The following is an 8,848-nucleotide window of genomic DNA, read 5'->3' as shown; positions in this document are numbered from 1 at the left end:
TATAGTGGGAGGCATGATGGAGCAGTGGTTAGTGTTGCTGCCTCACAGCTCTAGGAGACTGCATTCAGTTTATGCGTTCACCCCATGTCCATGTTGCACTCCATTTTGTTCTTGCTCAATCCCAAAAATGCGTGCTTTAGGTTAATGGCATCTCTAACTTGGTGACTGAGTAAGTATAGATAGGGGTGTGCCCTCTGATCACCCTAAAACTAGGTAATGTGGGTGCAAAATAGATTAATATATATATATATTATATATATATATATATATATATATATATATATATATATATATATATATATATATATATAGTGACAGACAGAGGACACTGTCGTCCTCTTGAACCCTCGGACAATACGCCAGACAACAGGTAAAACTCCAAATATAATTTATTTGAACAATAAACAGTGCACAAAGCACCCTCCACTCCACAATACTCATAAATCAATAATCAATAATACAATAATCACAATCCTCCACTCCCAGACACGTTGCCACCCTTCCACCCAGCTCAGCTCAACGCTCTGGTGTTTCACTGTCCTTTTTATAGTCCTTGACCCGGAAGCTTTTCACCCTCTCTGTCCATGTGACCTGGAACACTTTCGGGTCAGATAAAAAATCCTTCTTTTCTTCACCCAGGAAGCACATCGTTCCCTTTGTCCACATGACTCTGACATACTTCCTGGGCGTAAGGCAAATAGTCTCTGTGCCTCCCTGCAGCGTCCTGTAGCGGGCCCCAAGGAATCCAACAGGGCTGAGAACAAAAACTACATTGTCCAGTATTCTCTGCTGGCATTCGAACACCTCCATGCTGCAAGAAGGGCTCCACCTGGCGGCCTGGGGGTATTGGCCAGGATGAAAGGCCGGCCACATGTCACAATATATATATATACATAAATACAGTATAAGGTATTAAATATACAATATACTATGCACATGAAATATAAAATTTATGGATTATGTGGGACAAAAATAGTTGGACAGATGCAATATAAGATGTTTTATATGACAAATTTCCAAATCTATACAAGAAAAATGCTTAATTTTGCAGCTGCTACTCTCAAGTTTTTAAAATGATTTGGCATAGTGCCTTAGGTGTTGGACTGCAAAGCACAAGATTATAGGCTCAGTCTTATCTGCACCTTTTTTGTGACCCTGAATGAGTCACTTAACCTTTAATTGTACTGTGTGCTCACTTAGCTGTTAACTAAACTAAAAAAAAAAAATACACATGCATAGCATCTGCCTCTGCCATCATTTACCAATAGCCGGCAGGTTTAGTTTAACAACACGCCATCTGCTTTGAGATGACTGGAGATCTTGTCTTGAAGTAAACCCTTCCTGCTCTACAGGCTCAGTAATTATTCTTGCATTATCCCAGACTTGCTGGTGACACCAATGACAGCTTCAGGGCAAACAGATTTTGCCAGTTTTGTTTTTGAATTTTTTGCTTACCTTTGCTTCTTTAATGATTATATCATACTTTCCCCTGAATTATTGTCAGACAATGTTGATTTTAATTCATACAGGACATAAAAAGCAGCCGTCCTGGTTTTCATGGGAACAGGCTGCCATTGAGAGAGCTTCTTTCTCAGAAATGTTTTTTTAGGCAGGAGGCTTGCAGCACCAGTTTGAGGTCAACAGCCTTGTCATGTGATTGAAGTCAGCCTTCCTGGATGGATGATATGGCGCTGACCTGCCCCAGGATGAGGACATTATGAGCACAACTTATGGGATGTGTTATTTTTTTGGAACTACTGTGCTATTTAACAGTGGATTGCAAGGAGAATTAATGATTCAAAAGAGAAAAAAAAAACTTCAGAAGTAAGACTACCTGCTATTGTTTGGGCTAAAGTGAATTTTCTATCATTTCATGACTGTAAATAAAAAACTCAGCTTTATTTAGACTTGGTTTCCCTCAACTTACTTGTGTGTATTTTTTTTATCAAAGTTATACACTGTAAATGTGGTGTACTCCTAAAGTGAGGATGGAAGACATGTTATAGACCTATTTTTTTACCATTGTATTACTAGGTTCTGCTCATGTCGTGCTTCAAAATTAACCAATAACACTAAAAATATTTATTATTGCTTATTTTCAAACAGTTTAATGGGTATTGAGCTTAATTTAGCTGCTGGGGCTGATCACTGTCTATGTGGGCTTTCTTGGGTACTCCTGCTACATTCAGTTCATGAATTCAGTTCATGAACTACAGTATTTATTTTACAGCTAGCATACGGTCAGGATCACCATTAGAAGTTGTGGGGGCTAATTTCACCCATTTTGGTGGCGCCTCTGGCATTAAAGACTATTTAAATTTAGTATAGGGAGTATATACTACTACTTCATATTAAAAACAATGTCTTCAAATATTACCTTATATTTTGGTTTAAATTCATTTAAAAATTTTAAAAACAAAACTAATGATGTCTTGCCTCTGTTCTGTAACTTTTTAAAGTATTTTGTTTAAATGTAACTTTTTCATTTGAGCACATTCTATAGATTATATTGCAAAGCACAGAGTTACCTCAGATAAGATTTACTCAATTCTAATTTGGAGAAGACCCTCTTCCCCTACAATGTTGGTAACTGATACACTGGAAACTCAGTGGCACTCAAAATGGCAAATTTCAAAACGTGCGGCCATACATACACAAAGAAAATGTGCAAACCTCACTTAGAGGGTATTTGTATCATATAGGAACTTATGGCGACTCTATTTCCCCATTTATGCTCTTTATTGTGTAGACCTTAATAAAATGTGTTAAATCCCGTACACTTACCACTCTGTAATCAGCTACTTTAGCAATTCCTCCAATCTTATCTTCTACATCTGTAACCTCAGGCAATTAAACAGAGTAAAGAAACAGGCAGGAGGTAAGCTACACATTTAATTAGGTATTATTGCTAAAAATGCCCAAATACGAATGAAGGTAGTAGAATACTACTTAACTATTGGCAATTGATACCCTTACAGCCTAAATAACAGTGCATCTTGCACCCATAGGCGTCTCTCTGCTTATCTTTATTCTACTTTGCTTTGCTACCAAATGGCCTATGAATGGAGTATTGAAACAGGCCATATGCCTTATCTCAATATGGCTGCTAAGATACAGTTGTTTTCATCATGGTCTCCTCTTCATGTCTAGATGGTGTGAGAGAGATAAAGGCAAGGTGACCAGCTTTATACCATTCTTAAACTAATGGGGCATTGTAGTACAGAATGGCCTCTGGTTCAAAACCATAATAAACAGCTATATTTTAGACCAATATAATTCAGTTTCCTGTCCCTTCTTGACCAGTTACCAATGAAAGCACTCAGGTACAACTCAACTCACAGTTGCCGTGTTTAGCCAGTTTATGGCCTTCATGTAGTGGATGGCTTATAGGCTCTAAGCCCAAACACAATCACTCTTGCCAAGCTGGTCTGATACTTAGTCCCCCTCACCATCCTGAGTCAGTCCTAAAGACCACTGATCCTTAGGAACATGTATACCCCCCATTTTCTGTGTCTGAATTGAAATCTACATGCATGGTCAACATGAAATAGCCAAGCTTTGCTAGGCTAAACTGCTTGCCCTCTTCAAAAATGTTCTAATGTTCTAATATGTAGAAGGAAGGATTGTCTTTGGTACTTCTGTTTTCTTCAACCAGCATATTACCATCTGCCAACTTCATAGACTTGGTAAGTTTTTTTTTCCTGAAGGAGTTGACATCTGCTAGCATGTTGACTGATGTGTCTCTTGGTGCAAGGAAGACAAGAATCTGATTTTAGAGCTAGAAGGGAAGTACAATTGTGTGTCAAGTAACATGGCTGTTTTTCAACGCCATACAATAAAATGAAAGAAGCTGACACACAAACAAGTCAGAAGGAGACAGCACACAATCAGAGTTCTTGTGAGCAAAGGATGAAAAGTGATATTAATACACTTCTAGTTAGCAGATTGTAGAACATTGATCCACTTTTTCATTTTTATTTTTACATTTATGATTTATAATAAACATAGGATTGTTTTATATTTTAAATATATATTTTGTAATGCCTTCTGTAGTTTCTTTGTTATTTTCCAAGACTGGAGGTGACAGCTCTGGAGTGGTGAGTGGTTTTAGGTTCAATCGTCCTAAGACTAGCCCTGAAAACAATAACAATAAATTAGTAAACTGTGTAACATTTAAATATTGAAACACATGTATCAAGTATTTTACATACTAATAAGCAATAAATCAAACAAGTTCCATTGCTAAGGCCTAGTATGCCCAGGTCCGAAACACTCCCACCTGTCATCTAACTGTCACTGCACTAGACCCTCACATTCAGTGTGATTCACTTGGGATGAGAATCAGCACCTCCAGATCAAAGGTCATGCTCCTCTTCTGGAAAAGTGCAGCTTGTTTTCATCAGGAGAGTGGCAAGGAGCTTCTTCAAATGATGGGGTTCAAGTACTTTGGAGTGACTGTAGATGTGATTGTAGTGAGTGACCAATGAACTGGTGTAGCAGCAGCAGTTTTATGAATGTTGTACTGGGAGTGGGAGCTAAGTATACAGACAAAAAGTGTCAATTTGCTGGTCATTTTTCATTTCCATCCTCACCAATGAGCTCACAAGCTCTGAGTGTTGACTCGATTACAAGAGGAGTTTTGCAACACAGGAAGGGCTTACAACAGAACTGCTGCTTCTCTGAATTGAGTGGAGCCAATTGGGGGAGTTTGGGCATGTTGTTATGATGCTTCCTAGACGTCATTCTTGAAGATATAAAAGGAATTGTGTACTTGGAGATGAGTGGGGGGTACACCCAGGACACACTCTGGGAATTAAATCTCTTTTCTGTTTTTTTTTCATATGAGCAGCTGCAGGAAATTGCTGGGAATAATAAGGCCTTGTCTCCTCGCCAGGAAAAGAAGAACAAAAATGATCATTATGTTGCTGGTATTAACAACAAACATAAAATAATTTTTTACTGCATGTTGTTTTGTATTTATTTTTTATAAAAGATGTATATATTTTGCACACCATAAAACATTCCAAAAGGTTTAGCAGGTTAAGTTGTTTGGTGTCACCAAATTGGCTTGTCAAGTGTGGGAGTTTATGACATTGGACCCTGTGATAGACTGTTAGGAAAGACTCTGGCTCCCCAAAATACTCTGATAAAAAAATGGCTTTGGATTACATTCTTAATGAGAGTACTAGGGTGTTGTACCGTGTTAGCCATTATGAATGTAGAGAAAAGCCAAGCAAAATGACACCTTTTATTGGCTAACTAGAAAGATTACAATATGCAAGCTTTCGAGGCAACTCAGGCCCCTTCTTCAGGCAAGATGTAATGATTGATTACATCTTGCCTGAAGAAGGGGCCTGAGTTGCCTCGAAAGCTTGCATATTGTAATCTTTCTAGTTAGCCAATAAAAGGTGTCATTTTGCTTGGCTTTTCTCTACATTCTTAATGAGATAATAATTTGGTAAAGGCATAAGTAGGTAAAGTAGAAAACCAATTGATAAATTAAATAATATACTAAATGCTGGGGATTTTGCTAATACCTATCTGGATTGGAACAGGGTCAGCTGGTGTTTGAGTCAACCCAATTCCAATGATGAATTAAACCTGAGTAAAGCAGTAGGAATATGATGTTACTACAAAAGAATAAAATCAACAAAAACACAACCACATACCATGTGAGAAAATATTTATGTACAGATTATAGTCTGGTATTTTTTCTGGTGACTCAAACAATTGCAGGCAGTAAAAGGGTGGAGATCTGTCAAAAGATAAAGACCTAGCATTCAATAATTTATTGGGCATTTTCTTGTGTCTCACTAGGGGGCTTTGCCCTCTGCTCGTTTTGCTCGCAAAACCCTCCTGCCTGCACTACGCGCCAGCAACTTCGCATCTCTGCCGCTCGCATATGTGGATTTCACTTTCACCAAACAACAAAACTTTTAATTCTTGCAGATAGGCCTCTCTTTTCGCTGTTCTGTTATTTCACCGAGTAATCATTTCTGTTTGATTGCGCTAATGTGATCTTTACTATCATTTTTTTGAGACTTTCAAATTTTCATACTTCCATTATCTCTAACCTGCTCTGGATGTGTATTGAATTCTTTACAACGTTCTACTTTGTCATCTACTCTTTGTCTTTTATTTCTAGCCCCGGGCGTGGTTAAATCTCTTGGCACAAAGTCTTGTCTCGCAGAACGTAAAAGTGTCTCTCTGAGAAAGTCACGTCTCATCTCTCTTCCCAAGATTTTTATATTAGAATAGAGAGATAGGTTTTTGAGTGAGGAGCAATCACAGGGTTTAGTTTGAGTTACACTGTTTAGCGCTATAAGCTCATGTCAGTTATGTTATGATGGACATTAATGATCCCTTAATAGCAATCTTTAAAAAGAACACCAAAATCTCCTTCTAGGCACATTCAATGGTAAGTCAATTAGTGTCTGTGGTCATGGTTGTGACTGATGATATTTCATTAGTTTATCATACATATTACTCCTGGAGAGGCCTACAGATTAGAGTTGTAGTGGTGGTCCTAAAATGGAATAAACTACAGTTCTTTGTTGAATGAAGGTCATGGTTCATATTAATTTAATGAGCTGTCATACAATGTTCCCCCTAAGGGTTACAACATTCACAGAATTCCAAAAACATAGAAATGTGTTCAGCCCAGATATCAAAACTCAATAAAAAATATTCTACTAAGTCTAGTACAATGTTTTTCAACTAGTGTACCATGGCACAGTGGTGCCTGTAAGAGCTACCCAGGTGTGCTGTGGCAATAATAGTGTAGCACACCTGGGTCTGAACCAGTGAGGGACAAACCTTCTTAGGTGGCCAAGAGGTGTCTGAAGACGATATGACTACCAGGAGAACGCTACGCTGCATTCACAGCACTTAGATCGCCTTGGATATGTCTCCTGGCTGCTAGTGTCTATCTTCTTGGGTGTGTGGTTGCCAGCAAGTCTAATAGGACTAGTGCATAGTGGACATACAAGTTGCCTCGGAGGCAGAGAGGGGAGGGCAAAGGGACAAAGCAGTTGCTCACTGTGTGCCGTGTCTGCCAACGCTCATCTCGGATCTGCTTTTTTTCTGGCTTCTCCAGTAGTCTCGCCCCTTCAGACAGTTGAGGATGTGTTTGAGATATAATGTGTAGTAAAACAGTGGTGTGCCTTGGGATATGTTTGGTTACAAAAAGTGTGCCACCACAGGAAAAAGGATGGGAAACATTGGTCTAGTAGATTGATTCATTTTTACTAAATGTTATCGTATAGCCCCCAAAATCCATTTTTTCAACAGGTCTACAAGCAATGGACAATGAAAACTTTGCTTCCTGAAAACTTTCAAGTGTATCGTATGGGTTTTGGCTTACTGAACACAAAAATCACTTCTAAATTTTCCTGTCACATACTGTTTTATTGCAATTGCCTATATTTTTGCGATTTCCTGTCATATGATAAACATCTTCTTAAAATTGAAGATCTATGGTGATCTAAAGTATTGGCACTGCTGCCAGGAAAGCTGCTCGGATCTCCCAAATGCTGTTTTTTCATTTGCTAATGGGAAAGTGAGCTAAAAAGTCCCACTACATTAAAAAGAACTGGCTGCTCTGTATACATTTAATTCCAGGATGGAAAAATATCACACATAAACCATATGGTGACCCAGCAAAGATATTTTTGCGTCTTCTTCATATAAGGTTTGGACTAATAAAAAATATTATGAAGCAATGAACAAGGAGGGTGAAGGATTTGGAAATATGAGACAGTTGTTTCCACAAATAACTGATGCCAAGGTTAAGGAAGACATTTTTTTAGTCCACATATCAAATACGTCATCAACAACAAGCGGTCTGAAGATCTGTTAGTGCAGCCAGGGGAAATCGCAATGAAGACATTCAAGAATGTTGTTGAACATTTTCTTGGAAACTTCAAAGCAACTAACTATGTTCAACTGGCTAACGACAAGGTTCGAACATACAAAACATGAAGCGCAACATGTCACTAAAGATTCATTTTGTATATTTACTGTGAGACTTTCCCGGATACCACCAGACGGAGACCACATCTGTATATAAAAAGCACACGTTTATTCAAGCACAAATCAAGTCCCACACAGCACTCAGTGCTCCCAGCACCAATCACCCCTCTTCCGGGCTTCAAACGCAATGTCTATGGCCGCCTTTCCTCTCCTTATGGGAGCTTTGTCCTGCTCCTACTCCCGACTCCAGCTCCTAGATTGTAGGGAGGCAGCCCCTTTTATTTCTACCCGGATGTGCTCCAGGTGCCTTGTGACGTTCTTCTGGCAGCACTTCCTGGTGTGGCGGAAGTGCTGCCCTTTGCACTGGAAGCACTCCGGGTGTCCCTGGAAGGATCTTCCTCCAACTTCCCGGGTGTGGTGAAAGTAAATGTTTTCCCGGGTTTCATGAGGCTTGAGGTGTCCCCTGGCGGTGGCCACGGGTCCCAACAGGTTGGAACCTCTTTGCTCCTCTCCGGTGGTCCACTCCTGATTCAGGGCAGTTGCCCCCTCATGGCCCGGAGGATATAAATGCCACCTCCCAGTCCTTCCAGGCATCCTGGCTGGGTAAGAATCCCAGCCTTCTGTGACATCACTCTTAAACTTTTTTCCTGCTAATCTTGGTGCAGTCATTGAGGAACATGGGAAAAATTTTCAGCAGATCATTGCAAATTTGGAAAAGCAGTATCCGGGCAAGTGGAATCAATCACTGTTGGTGGACTGTTGTTAGACACAAGAATTAGACGCCTTAAAACTGAGTACAAATGAAAATCAGGAGTAAAACAGTTTTAGCCGAATTAAGCTAATGGAATGTATCAGCATCATCGTATGATTAAACACA

Source organism: Erpetoichthys calabaricus, chromosome 3 (genome assembly GCF_900747795.2).
Source record: "Erpetoichthys calabaricus chromosome 3, fErpCal1.3, whole genome shotgun sequence".
In the NCBI taxonomy this organism is placed as follows: Eukaryota; Metazoa; Chordata; class Cladistia; order Polypteriformes; family Polypteridae; genus Erpetoichthys; species Erpetoichthys calabaricus.
This window is presented reverse-complemented; position numbering follows the sequence as displayed.